Here is a 19815-nt window from a genome sequence, read left to right on the forward strand (position 1 = left end):
GTCCTATAGCACACACACCTGTCCTATAGCACACACACGTGTCCTATAGCACTCACACCTGTCCCTGTGCACACACACCTGTCCTATAGCGCACACACCTGTCCCACAGCACACACACCTGCCCTATAGCACACACACCTGCCCTATAGCACTCACACCTGCCCTATAGCACACACACCTATTCCTGTGCACTCACACCTGTCCCTGTGCACACACACCTGTCCCACAGCACACACACCTGTCCATGTGCACACACACCTGTCCCTGTGCACACACCTGTCCCTGTTTACATACCTGTCCCTGTGCACTCACACTTGTCCCTGTGCACACACCTGTCCCTGTGCACTCACACCTGTCCTATAGCACTCACACTTGTCCCTGTGCACTCACACCTGTCCCTGTGCACACACACCTGTCCCTGTGCACATACCTGTCCCTGTGCACTCACACCTGTCCTATAGCACTCACACTTGTCCCTGTGCACTCACACCTGTCCCTGTGCACACACACCTGTCCCTGTGCACATACCTGTCCTATAGCACACACACCTGTTCCTGTGCACACACACTTGTCCCTGTGCACACACCTGTCCCTGTGCACTCACACTTGTCCCTGTGCACACACCTGTCCCTGTGCACTCACACCTGTCCCTGTGCACACACACCTGTCCCACAGCACACACACCTGTCCCTGTGCACACACACCTGTCCCTGTGCAGTCACACCTGTCCCTGTGCACTCACACTTGTCCCTGTGCACACACACCTGTCCCTGTGCACACACCTGTCCCTGTGCACACACACCTGTCCCTGTGCACATACCTGTCCCTGTGCACACACCTGTCCCTGTGCACACACACCTGCCCCTCTGCACTCACACCTGTCCCTGTGCACACACACCTGTCCCTGTGCACACACCTGTCCCTGTGCACACACCTGTCCCTGTGCAGTCACACCTGTCCCTGTGCACACACCTGTCCTATAGCACTCACACTTGTCCCTGTGCACTCACACCTGTCCCTGTGCACACACACCTGTCCCTGTGCACACACCTGTCCCGTGAGCCCCCCAGCTCCCCGTGGCCCAGGGCAGCTCTCAGCCCCTGGGCTGTGTCCGTGCCGTTCCCAGCTGAGCGAGGATGTCCTGACGCGCAGTCAGAGCGCGGAGCTCTCGCTGCCAGGCTCGGCTCCATCTCTCACACTCCGTCATTCCCCTGAGGTTCCCCCACACGTTCGTCCTCCCTTTTTCCCGCGTGCACTCCCGGGGCTCAGCCGAGCGGGCAGTGCGGGCTGACACGGCGTTTACACGGCAGTGCCCGTTCCCCGAGTCCCGACAGCTCCTCCAGTGCCATGGAGCCGCGGAGCCACCTTGTCCCTGTGCCACGGCCGGCGGCAGGACGGGCCCCGAGGGCAGAGATGCTCCCGGTGCTCGGTGCTGGCCGCGTCCCGCAGCCCTCCCCGCACGGAGCCGGGTGGGTGTCCCGGGCGGCTGTGATGGATATCCCGGGGCTGAGAGGCTAACCGGGCCATATGGCGCTCGCCGCAGCCCAGCTGCTCCCTGCCGGCAACATCTGCCCGCCCGCATCCAGCTGTGCGGGCACCGCTGGCGGAGCCGGGCTGCGGGGCAGGGTCCCGGGACTCCCCGCATCCCACCCCATTATCCCATTATCCCATTATGCAATCCCACCCCATTATCCCATTATCCCATCCCATTATCCCATCCCGTCCCGTCCCGTCCCGTCCCGTCCCGTCCCGTCCCGTCCCGTCCCACTTCTCTCCCCGGTGCCGGTGCCGTTTCCCCGCCGCCGCCGCCGCGTCCCCGCCCGTCAGGTCCCGCCAGCGCCGGGATGACCCGCACACGGCTCGGGCTGTCCCTGTGTCCCCTCTGGGCTGTCCCGCTCATCCCGGGCTCTCCCGCTGCCATCTCCGAGCTGCCCCGTTCCCTCTCTGTGCTGCCCCGCTCCTCCCGGGCTGCCCTGCTCATCCCCTGGCCGTTCCTCTGTCCCCTCCGTGCTGTCCCATTCTCCTCCCGTGCTGTCCCTCTGTTCCCTCGGTGCTGCCCCCGCTCCCGCATAGCCCCGAGGGCTGGGAGTGGATTGTGTTTTGATTCCAAGGTTTTGGGTTTTTTTATTATTATTAGGGGTTTTTTTGGTTGGTTGGTTCCTTTGGGGTTAGTTTGGTGTTCCCCACTCACCACGCACCCCCCGGCTCCAGCCCCGGCTGGGGGGGCTCAGCTGGAGAAAAGGAGGCGCAGGGGGGCCCTGGTGGCTCTTCAGGACTCCCAGACAGGAGGGGACAGCCGGGGGGTCGGGCTCTGCTCCAGAAACAGGGATGGGGAGAGGGAACAGCCTCAAGCTCTGCCAGAGAAAGTTTCCTTTGTATATTGTGGAAATTTTCTTCTCTGAAATGTTGTCCAGCCCCGGCACAGCTGCCCGGGGCAATGTGAGTCCCCATCCTTGGATGGATTTAAACCCGTGCAGATGTGGCACCTGGGGACGCGGGGCAGTGATGCCCTGAGCTGTGGGGAATGTCTGCACTCTTGTCCCAGAGAGCTTTTCCAACCCAAACAATTCTGCGATTTTGGGATCGAACAGGTCCAGCCTGCCCGGGGCGCAGCTCTCTCTCCCCTCCGTGTCACCGCTGGGGTTTGATGTCACACACGCGTCCTCTGGATGCAGCTGATGCAGCACAGGGACTATTTGGAGTGCCTGGTGGAGTTCTGTGACATCAGACACTCTGCAGCCTCCCCACGCACACACGCTCCCGCACAGGCGTCGGTGGCGTTTTTAACTCGGCAGCGTTTTCCTGGCAGGCTCGGAAACGCCAAAAGCAGGAACTGCACTGAGGCTGCTGCAGCTCCTCATCTGCTGCTCAGCCCTGGGCTCCTGCTGCTGACAAGGTGCCAGCCAGGCTGCAGGGACAGGGGACAGCCCAAAACTGTCCCAGGAGGGGCACAGAGCCCTTTGCTGCTGGCGAAGGAGCAGAGGCAGCAGCAGCTCTGCAGGACAGGCTGGGTTTGTAGAATTCCCAGGAATTCTGTGCAGGGCCACAGAGCTGATGTGATCCCTTGGTGCAGCAGCCCCTGAGCCACGGGGAGCAGCAGCAGGGGGGTCCTGGGGCCAGCTCTGGCCAGGCTGCTGGGGGAGGTGTCCAGGGTCTACACTGGCCATCCTGCTCCTTTGGGAATTGTCTCAGCCCCAGGCTGCTCTGCAGCTCTGGAAACCCCCAAAACACAGCACTGGACTGGAGTATTTTTGCCACAAACAGTCAAAAATATCACAATTGGACACTGTTTGCTCTGTATTTTGGGAATTACTGACACAAGACACATAAATTTGGTTTAATTAACTGCTTTTGTTAAGCATTTTGTTGTTTTGAGTGAAATCCTTTCCTGGTTTGGGAAGGATTTGCTCGACATACCTGGGATCCTTCCCCTCAGAAACATATTCTGCCAAGCAGGAGCACAAGTATCCATGGAAGCTGGAAAAGGGGAAGTCTCCAGTGCCTGGTCACAGGGGAGGAGCTGCTGGCACATCCAAAATTCCGTGGGGGAACAGTGCCCAGGGCATCAGCAGTGAGAGCTGTGCCCGCCCTGCCCTGGGGCTGGAGGGGGCCCGTCCTTCCTCTTCTCTCACAACTAAATAAAATCATTTTCCATGGAGGCTGAGAGCCTCCAGGCCTCCCAGGCAGAGCTATTTTGATTCTCCTCAGCGTCTCTGAACTGTTGTGCTCATGACTGGTGAGTGGGAGATGCATGCATGCACATCTGAGTGCCAGCCCAGCCTCCTCCTCCTCCTCCTCCTCCCTGGGCTGGGCCAGCAGAGCCCCTGCCAGGCACAGCCTGTCCTGCACCCTGTGCCACAGGGCACAAGCCCTGTCCCCTCCCCAGGACACGTCCCTGCTCCCAGGGACCTCTCTGGTCCCCCAGGCACAGCCTGGTTTGCAAAACACGAGATTCATTTCTGAATTGCTGTGCTCTGAACTAAGGGCCTGGAGTGTCCCAGGCTGGGCAGGGCTTGGAGCAACCTGGGACAGAGGAAAGTGTCCCTGCCATGGCAGGGTGGCACTGGGTGAGCTGTGAGGTCCCTGTTAACCCAAACCCCCTGTGACTCTGTGACCCTCAGCCCAGGTTACAAAGTTCATTTATCAATCCCAGTCCCCTCTGGACAGGGACATCCCCTGCTGAAAGGTCACACCCTGCTGCAGCCTCAGAGAGAGAGAAACCAGAGAAAGTTCCTGGGAGTCAGAACTCTCCATGTCTGTGATGGCTGCTGTCACCAGAGGGAAATGGCAGGGGGAACAAACCCATTAATGCAGCTGTTAATTGGAAACAGGGCTGTGTGGAGAATGGGGTTTGTCATTGCAAGAATGGTTATTAAAATACCTTTTTAGCTTTTTAAAATGCCTGACTTCAGCACAGAGTAGGGAGGAGTCATGTTGTAAAACGTTAATTGTTGCCAGTGCTTCAGAAAGAGAGGCCTAAGCTGAAAGTGATCTACCAAAATTGTTAGGACAGTTTTCCTAATTAGCAATTTTACAGCACTGTCCTAGTTGGGGCTGAGCCTCAGTTCTGCTTTCAGGCTGGAGAGTGGAACCCAAACAGGTCCTGGATGGGATGGGATGATATCAGTGGGATCAGTGGGATCAATGGGATGGGATCAATGGGATCAATGGGATCAGTGGGATCAATGGGATCAATGGGATCAATGGGATCAATGGGATGGGATCAATGGGATTGGATCAATGGGATCAGTGGGATCAATGGGATGGGATCAATGGGATCAATGGGATCAGTGGGATCTATGGGATCAATGGGATGGGATCAGTGGGATCTATGGGATCAGTGGGATAAATGGGATCAATGGGATGGGATGGGATGGGATGGGATGGGATGGGATGGGATGGGATGGGATGGGATGGGATGGGATGGGATGGGATGGGATGGGATGGGATGGGATGGGATGGGATGGGATGGGATGGTATCAATGGGATCAATGAGATCAGTGGGATCAATGGGATCAGTGGGATCAATGGGATCAATGGGATGGGATCAATGGGATCAATGGGATCAATGGGATCAATGGGATCACTAGGATGGGCTCTGAGGTCCCTTCCAGCCCAACCCACTTTGGCATTCCCTGATCCTACAACCACGAGGGTCCCCAAGCTTTAACTCCTCTTTCCTTCTCCCAGCCCTTCTGTGCTTCCAGCAAAGCTCAGCTGGAGCCCAGCCCAAGCCTAGGCTGGACACACCCCGTGGCACAAAGATACACACTCACCCTTCCTGGCAGTGGAATAATCATGGAGACACAGGCAATTCATCAGGCACAATAAATAATTTAGTCTTTCTTGCAACACTTGAAGCACAGCAAGTAAAAAACACTGATTTGAGAAGAGTGGTGTTAAATAAAACTACACAGAATTCAGTTCAGCCTGCACACTGAATGGAGGAAAAACTGTGTTTTATTCAATTTTAATTAAATGGGATTTGGTTCTTCAATATGGAAAAACTAGATTAAAACTGAGGCAAAAAATTGAATCCCATTAATATTACCAGTAAATAAAAATACATTATTTTTTGGTTGAGGGAGCTTTAATAATAAGAGGCATCATAAAGAGAGAAATCAAACCTGGATTGTACATTCACCAGACTGTTCAATACAAAAACCAACAAAATTAGGCCATATTGATGTGACAAGCAGGAAGAAATATATCAGTTTCCAGCTCACAAGATTCTGCTCCAAGATGCCATTGGCAAACCAATTCTGATGTCAGTGGATCCCACGCCTGCAGCAGGAGCCCCCCAGGCACACAGGGAGGGGCTCCAGGGACAGAAATTCAGACTGCAAGGTTGGTCCAGGAAAAACACAGAAAGATTTGGGTCCAGCAGAGAGTTCCTAACGCCTTAAAAATGGGATAGAAAGCAAACAAACTGAAAAAGAAATGTTTCTTACCTCAAGGGTTTCTGCTCTCTGGGGATAGAGTGAGAGCTTCATGAGGAGAATGAGGTTCAGGGAATGAGTCAGTGTGGAAGGGAATGTGATAAAAACATTAATAGTAACATTAACAATAACATTAACAGTGCTAAAAGCAATAATAGTAATAATAACTATTATTGCAGTTATTATATAATATAATATAATATAATATAATATAATATAATATAATATAATATAATATAATATAATATAATATAATATAATATAATATAATATAATATAATATAATATAATATAATATAATATAATATAATATAATATAATATAATATATATTATAATATATTATATTATATCTTAATATATTATATTATATTATATATAGTAGTGGCAGGAATAATAATATCAATAATAACAATAATAATAGTAATAATAATAATAATAATAGTAATAATAATAATAATAATACACTAGTGTCCTTTTTCAGGGTTAGGGTGAAATATTTTAATCAGCCATTCTCTAAGCAGATCTGAAGTGTGCTGTTTCCAATCCTGAAATGGTAATTTTCATCTCTGATTGAGCTGCAGACCAGTCGAGGCTCCTTTTATTAAGTCAGGCAGACTCCTACCTGCTTCCCCAGGGCTACATTTGCCTGGGAAAGCCATTGGAATATTGTGTAATTAATTTGTCAGTCAAATAATTTCTGCAGGGCTCTAATTTACTTATCTGTCTGCAACACTAATGAATCTCCCAGCTCAGTACTTTAATCATGTTTTCTGCCTTTTTATCTCCTTTTCTAACTCCAGCTTTCCTGGTTGTTTACTGTGGGCTCATCTTTAACCTGCATTTTGGGGATTTCTTTGTTGTCACAACCAAACCCAGCCGAGCTCGTGGGCTCAGTAATTCTCCTTCATGTCTGGAGCTGCTGAATCCCTTTCCTTGCTTTGTTCTTCGATTCCAGCAAGCAAGAGAGCTGAGTCAATACAGCCCCGAGATGCCAAAATCCGGGAGAAAAAGCGATTTGTGTTTGACTCAGGGAGGTAACATTCATTCAGTGTGAGCTAAAGGGCACTCGCTCTATTCCCTGAGCAGTGGCAGGGGGGAAATGTGGTTCAAAAAACGAGGAGATGACACCTGGGGACGCCTCGGAGTGGTGGCAGGGTGCTGGGACTCGATTACCTGAAAGTCTTTTCCAACCTTAACCATTCTTTGATTCTTTGAAATGCAACACCGGCAGGTTTTTAGTTGTTGAACTTTGCAAACCACAAATCTGTAGCCGTTTTTTTTTGTTGTTTGTTTGTTTGTTTGGTTTTTTTTCTGGTACATTTATTATATAAAAGACTCAGTAAGAGGCACGTTTCTGTAGTGTTCAGTTCTTAGGTGTCGTTCCAACACACCGACTCTGGTATTTGTCACTTTGTTTTTTGCAATCTCTAACGGGAATGTTTTTTGCAGGAGAACAGGAATGCTCAATAAAAGATAAATAGTCATAAAGAATCACAGAATCCCTGAGGCTGGAAAAGCTCTCCCAGCCCATGGAATCGCAGCTGTGCCACCCCCAGGAATTCCTGGGACACTCCAGGGATGGGGATCCAAACCTCCCTGGGCAGTTCCAGTCCCTGAGCTCCCTTTCCATGGGGAAATTCCTGTCCCCAAACCCACCCTGCCCTCCCCTGGGGCTGTTCCCTCTCCTCCTGTCCCTGTCCCTGTTCCCAGATCCCAAATCCCCCCGGCTGTGCCCTCCTGGCAGGGAATTCCAGAGAGGGAAAAGATCCCTCGGGATCCTCTTTTTCTCAGGATGACGTGGCCATGCGACGAAAGGAAAATGATTTTATGTATTAAATGATAAATGGCTGGTGGCACTGCTGGTGGCTCAGGTGTCCCACAGAGGTGCCAGGCACACCTGGGAGCTGAGAGCTGCAGCTCTGGTGTTGCTCCACCACACGAATCCTCCTCGTGGGTTTGTTTTACACCCCCGGGTTCTGCTGAGCCAGAGCGTTGGCTTTAAGAAGGAATTTTGAGTGTCAACATTTAATCCCGGGAACAAGCGCTGGGTAGGAAGCAGGACTGTCCCATCTGTGTCTCCTGAGCCCTGCTGTCATCCCTGCTCCATGCAGATTTTGGGATGAGCTCCGTCAGCTGCACCAGTTGGAGAAAACAGCGAGTGAGTTTATGCCTGTATGTGACTGAGGAAAAGCGCAGAAACTTGAGATCAAAGAGAAGCCCATCCCAAGAGAAGCCCATCCCAAGGGAAGCCCATCCCAAGGGAAGCCCATCCCAAAGAGAAGCCCATCCCAAGGGAAGCCCATCCCAAGGGAAGCCCATCCCAAGAGAAGCCCATCCCAAGGGAAGCCCATCACAAGGGAAGCCCATCCCAAGGGAAGCCCATCCCAAGAGAAGCCCATCCCAAAGAGCCCATCCCAAGGGAAGCCCATCCCAAGAGAAGCCCATCCCAAGGGAAGCCCATCCCAAGAGAAGCCCATCCCAAGGCAAGCCGATCCCAAGAGAAGCCCATCCCAAAGAGCCCATCCCAAGGGAAGCCCATCCCAAAGAGCCCATCCCAAGGGAAGCCCATCCCAAAGAGCCCATCCCAAGGGAAGCCCATCCCAAGAGAAGCCCATCCCAAAGAGAAGCCCATCCCAAAGAGAAGCCCATCCCAAAGAGAAGCCCATCCCAAGAGAAGCCCATCCCAAGGGAAGCCCATCACAAGAGAAGCCCATCCCAAGGGAAGCCCATCCCAAGAGAAGCCCATCCCAAGGGAAGCCCATCCCAAGGGAAGCCCATCCCAAGGGAAGCCCATCCCAAGAGAAGCCCATCCCAAGAGAAGCCCATCCCAAGGGAAGCCCATCCCGAGGGGAGCCCATCCCAAGGGAAGCCCATCCCAAGAGAAGCCCATCCCAAAGAGAAGCCCATCCCAAGAGAAGCCCATCCCAAAGAGCCCATCCCAAGGGAAGCCCGTCAAGGCTGAGCTCCCGAGGCAGCAGGAAGGGGTTAATCCCTCCAAGGGACGCGGAGGAGCTGCCGGGTGGCAGTGACATTGTTTTTCCCTGATGTCAGCCCCCGAATCCCAGCACAAAGCGCTGAGTGCAGCCTCGGGGGCGGCTGAATGCGGAGCTGTGCCGCTTCCAGCACTTTGGAACGGGATGACCAAAGATTTCCTGGAAGCTGCGCGGGCTCCGGCCGGCTGGGAAGGGGCAGGGATGTGCTAGGGATGCGATTCGTGCTAATTAAATTGAAAATATTGGCAAAGTGGTTACTTTGAATTAATAGAAAATTGGTATTTAATTGTTATAAGGAAATGGTTAAACAAAGCAGATGGAATCACCCTCCAGATGTTCGGTGGGAGGAGGATAGGAAGGGTATAGGTCTAAGAACAGCATCCAGAAATAAAACTTTAGACCTTGAATTAGGCAAATTGGGATCATTCCAGACACTGGACACTTGGACAAGACTAGTTATGGGAACATATATTTAATTATATAACTCTAAGCTTAATGCACTTGCACTAAGCTTAATGCACTTGCACTGCCTGTGGGGTCAAACAGGGAACACTGAGGAAGACCCAGAGCCTTCATCAGAAACAAAACCCCAAAAGGAGGAGAGACCCCGAGCACTGGTGACACATGGCAACACAACACAGTGGTGTGGATTTTAGGAATAGAAACTAGGAGGAACTTTCTAGAAAATTCTATATTAATATGCATTAGCAAACAGTATATAAGTGAGATTTTAGCTTGGCTGATTTGGTGCAGTGTCAGAGGAAGGGCCCCCCCTGTACCCCTGGTTGGTTTTGCTTTTGCTTTATTCAAACCAAGCCTCAATTATACTAAATTACTGCCAAATTTTGTATTTACTTGAATCTATGTAACTCATAGATTTTGATTGTATTCATTTATATACAATTGCTGTTATTAATAATTTGCTGCTAAATTTAACCTTGTTGTTTGTGATTAATTGGACAAAACGAACATATCCAAATATCCATTTATAAGAGATGGGAGTCTCATCCTGCTCCCTCTGGCTGTGAACATCCAGCTCTGGTAGGGCTGGGGCTGCCACCCCATAATTCCCATCCATCCATGGGCATTTTATTTTCCTTTACAGGCACTTTAAGGCATCTTATTTTCATCCTCGTGCTGTGTCTTGACTGAATAATTCTCTATATTCAGTGAGAATGATGAGGTTCAGAGGATATTTAGACCAGCCTGGAAGAGAAGCCTTGTTTCACTTCAATATAGGCAGCACTTGTAATTAACAGTAATTAAATACTTGCTGATAGGATTTGGACGTGGGGCTGCTCTCAACAGCTCTGCCTCCATCCACTTCCCAAAGGGAAGTGTCCATCACAGCTGGGAAATCCAGAACAGCAGGGTAATATCTGTATTGTTCATTTTTGGCTATTCTGAACTCTGCAGGAAGGTAAACAAAAGGAGAGAAAACTGCAGAGGAGGGTTTAAATTGCTTTGTGTTTTATTGCCAGGTTGGCATGAGCCTTCCCAGCACCCTTGTCTCAGCCTGGTGAGGAGCCAGGGCCACTCTGCACCTCAGAGTCTGGGTCTTGATCGGGAAAACCTGATCCAGAAAGAATCCCTGGGAGTGCCCAGGCCGGGCTGGATGGGCTTGGAGCAGCCTGGGCAGGGCAAAGTGCCCTGCCATGGCAGGGCTGGGATGGATGGGGTGGGATATTGGGATATTGGGATATTGGGATATTGGGATATTGGGATATTGGAATGGAATGAGATATTGGGATGGGATGGGATTTTGGGATGGGATGGGATATTGGGATGGGATATTGGGATATTGGGATATTGGGATATTGGGATATTGGGATATTGGGATATTGGGATATCGGGATATTGGGATATCGGGACGGGATGGGCTTTAAGGTTTTAAACCGTTCCCAGACTGTGGGGCTGTGGGATAGCTCAGCCATGGAGATGGAGCTCGGTTCTGAAGCAGCGGCACCGTGCCCCTCCCCGAGCCCGTGTCCCGTGTCCCGTGTCCCGTGTCCCGTGTCCCGTGTCCCGTGCCCCGTGTCCCGTGTCCCGGTAGAGGGAGTTGTGCGGCCGGGCGAGGCCGGGGCTCCCAGCCCGTGTCCCGTGCCCGTGTCCCGTGCCCGTGTCCCGTGTCCCGTGCCCGTGTCCCGTGCCCGTGTCCCGTGTCCCGTGTCCCGTGTCCCGTGTCCCGTGTCCCGTGTCCCGTGTCCCGGTAGAGGGAGTTGTGCGGCCGGGCGGGGCCGGGGCTCGGCGGGACCGGCCGCGGTTCGCTCTCCATTTGGGGGCGCCCGGCGCGAGGCGCTCCCAGCCGGGGATGTAGCTCAGTGGTAGAGCGCGCGCTTCGCATGTGTGAGGTCCCGGGTTCAATCCCCGGCATCTCCAGGCGCTTCTTTTGGTTTTTTTTTTTTTCCCGTCTCCCCGCGCGGCCGCTGGTTCCGCCGGGCCAGCCCAGCACGGTATTCTCGGCACTGCACGGCACGGCCAGACCGGACCCGGCCGGTGCCGCTTGCTCCCGGCGCCGCGGGAGCTCCGCGGGTAAAACCAAAGCGCTGCGGCCGCAAAACGCGGCGGTTCCTCCGCCGGCAAAAATAAACTGCATTGGCCGGGAATCGAACCCGGGCCTCCCGCGTGGCAGGCGAGAATTCTACCACTGAACCACCAATGCGCGCTTGGATAGCTCCCCCCGCCCCTGGCTGAACCAGCTCAGACGTATCATCGATGTCATCGATGCTATTGATGGCAATGATGGCACTGATATCATCGATGTCATTGATGCTATTGATGGCAATGATGGCACTGATATCATCGATGTCATTGATGCTATTGATGGCAATGATGGCACTGATATCATCGATGTCATTGATGCTATTGATGGCAATGATGGCACTGATATCATCGATGTCATCGATGCTATTGATGGCAATGATGGCACTGATATCATCGATGTCATTGATGCTATTGATGGCAATGATGGCACTGATATCATCGATGTCATCGATGCTATTGATGGCAATGATGGCACTGATATCATCGATGCCATCGGTGTTATGGATGGCAATGATGGCACTGATATCATCGATGTCATCGATGCTATTGATGGCAATGATGGCACTGATATCATCGATGTCATCGATGTTATTGATGGCAATGATGGCACTGATATCATCGATGCCATCGGTGTTATGGATGGCAATGATGGCACTGATATCATCGATGTCATCGGTGTTATTGATGGCAATGATGGCACTGATATCATCGATGTCATCGATGTTATTGATGGCAATGATGGCACTGATATCATCGATGCCATCGGTGTTATGGATGGCAATGATGGCACTGATATCATCGATGCCATCGGTGTTATGGATGGCAATGATGGCACTGATATCATCGATGTCATCGATGTTATTGATGGCAATGATGGCACTGATATCATCGATGTCATTGATGGCACTGATATCATCGATGGCATCGATGCTATTGATGGCAATGATGGCACTGATATCATCGATGCCATCGATGTTATTGATGGCAATGATGGCACTGATATCATCGATGTCATCGATGCTATTGATGGCAATGATGGCACTGATATCATCGATGTCATCGATGTTATTGATGGCAATGATGGCACTGATATCATCGATGCCATCGGTGTTATTGATGGCAATGATGGCACTGATATCATCGATGTCATTGATGCTATTGATGGCAATGATGGCACTGATATAATCGATGCCATCGGTGTTATTGATGGCAATGATATCATCAATGTCATCGGTGTTAGTGATGGCACCGATATCATCAATGTCATTGATGGCACTGATATCATCAATGTCATTGGTGTTATTGATGGCAATGATGGCACTGATATCATCAATGTCATCGATGCTATTGATGGCAATGATGGCACTGATATCATCGATGTCATCGGTGTTATAAATGTCACCAATAGTACCAATGGCACCGATATCATCAATGTCATTGATGTTATTGATGGCACTGATATCATCAATGTCATCGGTGTCAGTGATGGCACTGATATCATCAATGTCATCGGTGTTATAAATGTCACCTATGTCACCGATGTTCACCAATGTCACTGATGGCACTGGCATCATCAATGTCACCAATGTCATTGATGTCTCCTATGTCACCGATATCATTGATGTCATCAATGTCATCCATATCACTGATGGCACCGATATCATCAATGTCATCGATGTTATCGATGTCACCGATGTTCACCGATGTCACCTGTCACCCATGTCACCAACGTCACCTATGTCATTGATACTCACCTATGTCACCCACGTCACTGATAGCACCGATATCATCAATGTCACCGATGTTCACTAATGTCACTGATGTCACTGATATCATCTATGTCACCCATGTCACCCATGTCATCAATATCACTGATGTCATTGATATCACCAATGTCATTGATGTCACCCATGTCACTGATGTCACCCATGTCACTGATGTCTCACCAATGTCACCTCTGTCCCTGATATCCCCCACGTCACCCATGTCACCAATGTCACCCATGTCACCTATCCACGTGCTTCCCTGTGTTCCTCAGCCCCATGTGCTCACCCAGCCCGTTCAGCCTCCATTCCCAGGGGAGGGAGCTCTTTCAAAGTCAGCACTACCCGCTGCACACTTGTCCTGCAAAGGATTAAAAACCCTGGGCGAGTGTGCAACGCACCCATCACACCCCACAGAGTCTGGCCTGGCTGCTGCTTTTGCTCCTGTTCATCTCTCACACATCCAAGGTGTCACTAAGCATTATTTCAGCAATCTTTTTTTTTAATTTTTTTTTTTTTCTCAGCATATTCTTTGAAAACTTCTTTCATTTTTAAGGGATGAACTAACATTATTCCTTGAATAAGCAAGGAGTGGTTTAATGGAAGAACTTCAGGAGATTACAGGTGAAGGTTTCCAAGACTCTTTACACCTACACTGTGGTTGGAGTTGATCTTAAAGGTCTTCTCCAACCTAAATGTTTCTATGATCATTCTTTACATTTAACAGCTTTCAGACCAGGTGACAATTGTGTACTTTTGTTCCTTTTCCACGCTGGAAGGGCTCTGCCAGGGGAGGCCAAGGGTTAAGGCTCAGAGGCTGTCATCAGTGTGCTCAGTGCTCTCTGTGCCTTGCCAGGTGGTGACATCCCAGCACGCTGTGCCTGTGTGTGGTGATGTCAGCAGTGAGTCTGTGCTCTGGCCACGCTGTGTCCCAAAATAAACGATGCAGGGAGCTCTGTTAGCCTTGGACAGGCTCCCACAGCCAGCCCCACGTGAGCCAGAGCCCAGGGAGGGCTGCAGCCAGTGCTCCACGCCAAGGGATCACCTGAGCACAAAGAGAGCAGCAGCAGCTCCAGCACTCACCTGTGCACAGGTAGGTTGTTATCAGCAGGTGTTTTCTGCTCCACCCTGCTGGCACCCAGGTCATGTCCCAGTCTCCTGTGCTTGGATGGGCAGGGACAGCACAAGGGAACAACCCTGCTCACTCCCTTTCCCTCTCAGCCTCACAGGTGACAAAATAAAACTGTAATTGTTATTTAGGCTGCTGCTGATGGTTGGATTAGTCAGCCTAGAGAAACTGTTTTCTCAGGCAAGCCCAGAACTAAAAATCCCCAAGCACTTAGACAAAAGCTATTCCTATTGAGAAGCCCCTAATTCCCCATTTTACTGTGGGGGGGGGGGGGGTCAGCCACGGGGAGGTTTCCCCTTTTTGTTGTCCCACCTCCCCCCACTCCTGCTGGGACAGCTGCCAACATCTGTGCAGTGCCCCGTGGAGGCAGCAGTGTGGCTCAGAGGGGACATGGGGTCAGAGGGCCACGGGCTGGCTGGAAAAGCCCTCTGAGGTCACAGGGTCCAAGGGACACTCAGCACTGCCCAGGCCACCTCTGAGCCCTGTCCCCAGCTGCCCCTGTGCTCTCTGGGGCAGGCAGAGCAGCACATGCCCTGGAGAATTATTGTCACCACAGGGACAGAGCTGACACCAACCCTGTCCTTGCACTCAGGGCTGGGAACTCAGAGAACAGTTCCTCATGTCCCTGAGGCTGTTCTGCATCTGCTCAGCACATCTGGGAGTTGGCTGGCATCCTGCAGGGAATTCTGTCAGCCAGGAGGAGCTTGGCAGCTCCCAGGCCTCCCTGGGAATGTCACAGAACATGCTCTGGGAAGTGTTCCCGAGCTGAGGGAGCCAGGCTCACACCTTGGCTTCCCTCAGAGCTGCCTGTGAGCAGGAGTGAGCCAGAAACTGAGACCTGCAGCATCAGAAATGGTGCTCCAGAGCCTCAGAACTGGTGAAGAACTCACAGGACCAGCTGAGCTGAGTAGGAGTAAGAACCCGAGTAGGAGTCAGAACCCTGAGTAGGAATCAGAACCCTGAGTAGGAATCAGAATCCTGAGTAGGAATCAGAATCCTGAGTAGGAATCAGACCCCTGAGCAGGAATCAGAACCCTGAGTAGGAATCAGAACCCTGAGTAGGAATCAGAAACCTGAGTAAGAGTAAGAATCCTGAGTAGGAATCAGAACCCTGAGTAGGAATCAGACCCCTGAGTAGGAATCAGAACCCTGAGTAGGAATCAGAATCCTGCTGCAACAAAAGCAGGAGCTCTAAGGGGCTCCCTGTCTGAGACATCACAGTGGCTGGGGGAAGGTTCCCTGCCACCCTTCAGTGCAGATGGATCTGCCCTGTGCCCACAGGGGACAGCACAGTGCTGCAGCCAGCCCAGAGGAGGTGACAAAGTTGGTGAGGGGACTGGAGCACGTCCCCTGTGAGCCAGAGAAAGCTGGGTCTGTTCAGCCTGGTGGGGAGAAGGCTCTGGGGAGACCCACAGCCCCTTCCAGCCAGCTGTGGATCCCTGGAAGTGTCCCAGGCCAGCTGGACAGGGCTTGGGGCAGCCTGGTGTCCCTGCTCTGTGCCAGAACACAGCCCAGGAGCTTCAGGTGTCTCTGCTGACCCTGCTGTGCCCCTCTGAGGATGCTGCAGCTCAGGGCAGCCTCTCTGCCCAAGTTCAGCTGGTGCACTGTGATAGGAACAAGGTTGGGTTGATAGGCAGTGGTAAATCAGCTCAAATCAAGCTTGAAGTGCAGGTGTGGCTCACCTGGGGTGTGGCCAGTGGCTGTCATTCCTGCTGGCATGGACACGAGCTCCCATGTCACCTGCAGGGCTGTGGCTGTGCAGTCACCCCACAAAAAATGGGGGCTGCACCAACCCTTGTCCTGGCACACAGAAATGGGGAATGTGATGGCACAGCCTGCCTGTCCTGCTGGCTCTGATCCACCTCACCTGGAGCTGTAATAAACCATGTACATCCCAAAGGAGCAGCTGAGGGAGCTGGAAAGGGGCTGGAGAATTCCTGAGGGAAATGGGAAAGGATGGAGAATTCATGAGGGGAATGGGAAGGGGATGGAGAACTCCTGAGGGAACAGGGAAGGGGCTCAGCCTGTAGAAAAGGAGGATCCAGAGGGATCTTTTCCCTCTCTGGAATTCTCTGACAGGAGGGGACAGCTGGGGGGATTGGGGATTTTATCCCATGGAATGGGAACAGGAGGAGAGGGAACAGCCTCAGGCTGACCCAGGGAAGGGCAGGGTGAAAATCAGATGGAAAACTTTTAGGAATTCAGGAAGAATTTCTTCCCAGAAGAGTGGTCAGGCATTGGCAGGGGCTGCCCAGGGAGGTTTGGATCCCCATCCCTGGAGGTGTCCAAGGAATTCCTGGAGGTGGCACTCAGAGCTCTGGGGACAAGGTGGGGATTTGGCACAGCTTAGAAAAGCTTGGAGGCTTTTTCCAACCTCAGTGACCCTGTGATTGTGTAAATGGAGCAATAAAGCCTGATGAGTAAATCAGAGCACAGGACAGCAAACCTCTGTGTAAGAACCAACTGGTGTTTCACTAACACACACACAGCTCTTTGTATCACCAGGCAAGACCTCCAAAGCACTGAAGATAACAAGAGACCCTCCAAAAAGGCTCCTCAAAGGCTTCCCAAGCGTGCTGCTGCCTCTCCTTGCAGAGTGCAGAGGGATTGCTCCATCCCCAGCGAGTTCTGTGCACATCAAGCCGATTTTAACAGGTCACGGAATGAGCCGGGCGTTTAAAAATATCCCTCTTGCCAAAAGGACAAATGAACCCGTATGCTGGAGCCTTCAGCAAAGATGGCTGGAACAAAACAAACAAAACAATCCTGGAAATCTTGTAGGGAAGACTTATAATGTAGAACAACTTGTCAGGGCAGGTTAAAGTTTTAAGGGCTAGCAATTTTGACAGCGTCCCTCTGAGCACAGCGAGCGCGCGGGGACCAGCAGGACAGCAAAAGGTCACTTGGTCACACAGAGCTGCTGCCTCCCTGAAGTTTAGCTCTAGACCCACCAGGCACGTCCCAATTAATTATTTAAATCTGCAGGGAGGGATATTTCAGGATGAAAAGGTATAATCTGAAATTCTGGGGAAGGAACAGGATGGTGCAAGTGGTGCTGAGGGAAGATGGGGTGAGGTACCTGAGAGAGAGGAGCCACTCACAGCCAGGAATGCTGATTGCACCAGGCTCCCAGGCATTCCCCAATACCCTCCCCTGTCCAATGGAATGGTTCTGGATCACAAAAGGTCACTGAAAGCAAATTGACAATGATGTATGTGGTTATTTAAAATAACTTTTCCCAGCACAGTTATTGATGATGTTGCTGGCAATCTGTAAGTTCCTTATAAACGCACGGACACCCTGAATTTGCTCATCCCAGACCCTGCCTAAAGTGTGCCAAAAGGAAGGCACCAGGCAGGCAATGCCAGGCAAACAGGGACACAAAGCCTGGGTTTATCCATTATGGGATACCAGGCTGGGAATTTTAAAGTCCTGGTAATGTCTTTGAACAGGTTTTCTGAGCTGTTCCTAATCCATTCAATGGTGGATACACAACAGACATCTACAGTCACCAGGGCTGGTTTTCATCTGCCATTGTCTGAGAGAAAAAAAATAATACAGCACAAATTCTGAAGAGCCTTTTGCTGAATACAGTCTCTCGCTCCAGCACATGGAGAGAAAATAAATTTAATAGAGCTTTTTTTTCCCTTATATTTCCTGCCACAACAAAGCTCCTTAAACGTTTAAAGAGAAAATAACTACTCTTGACTAATCCAAGCATTGCTTTATAAAATATACTGTCCTTCTTCTTTTCTTTGCCTACAGAATTGATGTTGTCCATCAGACCTAGCTCAGCTGTTTGCCCCAGAAAAACACAGGGTGCTCCACATCCCTTCCTTCCATTCCCTCCTGTGCTGCCAGTGCAGGCAGAGGCCAATTAATTATGGTGTTTGTTCTGCTACAAATAATGTGACCCCTGACCTTATCCTTGTAAAACTGCAATTTTTGCATTTGTTTCCTTGATGTGGGATCTCGATGGGACAGCAAACAATCAGACATAATTATGAAGATAACACATCTTAATAGAAAAAATCAGCCACTTTCTCTCCCTCAGACACACAGAGATGGATTTATCTGCTGCAGTTTGAGGAAATACCCGAATGTCAGGAACACATCCTGGTCAGTGGTGAACTGAGCAGGGAAGGGAAGCCCCAGGGCTGGGCTTGCAGTGATACCTGACAGCCACAGCCCGAGGTGGGAGCGATTAAATGCCCAACCACAGGGAGCACTTGGCTTTTCACACGGGAGGAACTCACCATGGAGCCCGCAGGGAAAACCCCAGCAGAGAAATTCTGCATCTGCTGCTGTCCCTTCGTCTCAGCTCTGCTGCCATCGTCACCACTTTGCTCCTCACAGAGACTTTTTCCTGAAGACAGATTAGGAGAAAACATATTTGTGAATGTATGAACAGATTTTCTTGCTATGATACATAACTCTGGCACGCAGTCAGGAAACGAGGATGATCTTTTTCCCCATCTTCCCTTGCTAATGAAGAGAAACTGCCTCTGGGGTTGAGGACAAAAGGTGAACTCTCCCTGCACACAATTTACACCTGCTGAGCACATGATTTCGGGCATCTGAAATTCCTGTCTTGGCAGCTGTCCCGGGGACCAAGCCACACACTGAGCCTTTGGAGGTAATATTTTCATCCAGGCATTCAATAAAAAACAGACTCCAGAGGGATGAATTTTGCAATACTTCCAGGCATCTCGGTTTTTTACTTAACCTTGCAAAACTCTTTTGCTCTTCAAACTTACGAAGCCCAATCTTAAATAATCAGTAGCTAAGATAAAAGGACTGTAATAGTTGAACAGAAAGTAGGGGAAAGAACAGCCCAACCCTGTTTGCTGGTAGCTGGGCTGTGAAGGTGAGGAGAACCTCCCCTGGAAAGTGAGATTGCTTGGGAAATGGGATCCTTATGAAGTTTTCACTTTCCCTTCATCAGGAGACAGTACAATGCTCTCATTTTCTGCCCCCTTCAAGATTTTGCTGGTTGGAAAGAGCTGGTAAGACACAGCAGAAAATGTTGACTTGGAAACCAGCTCTAGGTACATTTTGCACTCATCAACTGCCCTGTATCAATCTAAATTTGTCATTAATACTGGTAGACAACCTCTTTGAGGGGTGGGAAGACAGGGGATTCTGCCAGCTCTGGAAAGTATTTGTTAGAGATGGATGAAACACATCTACTGCCATGTTAGAACACATACATGGGGCATTCACACCCAGTGTTGGATCATGCTGAAATCATTCACTACAAACTGGGTTTAAATCCCCTTTTCTATTTCGTATGCCAATTATTATTCTTCCGTGCTCCAAGAAACACACAGCCTAAAACCATACCCTTAGAAGTCAATGAATCATTTTTTGGTCTTTTCCCTTTTATTTTCAATTCCTTCTCTCCAGTCGACAGCTTCTAAGCTGGGGTATCTACTAATTCCAGCT

Source organism: Erithacus rubecula (assembly GCF_903797595.1).
Source record: "Erithacus rubecula genome assembly, chromosome: 8".
NCBI lineage: Eukaryota > Metazoa > Chordata > Aves > Passeriformes > Muscicapidae > Erithacus > Erithacus rubecula.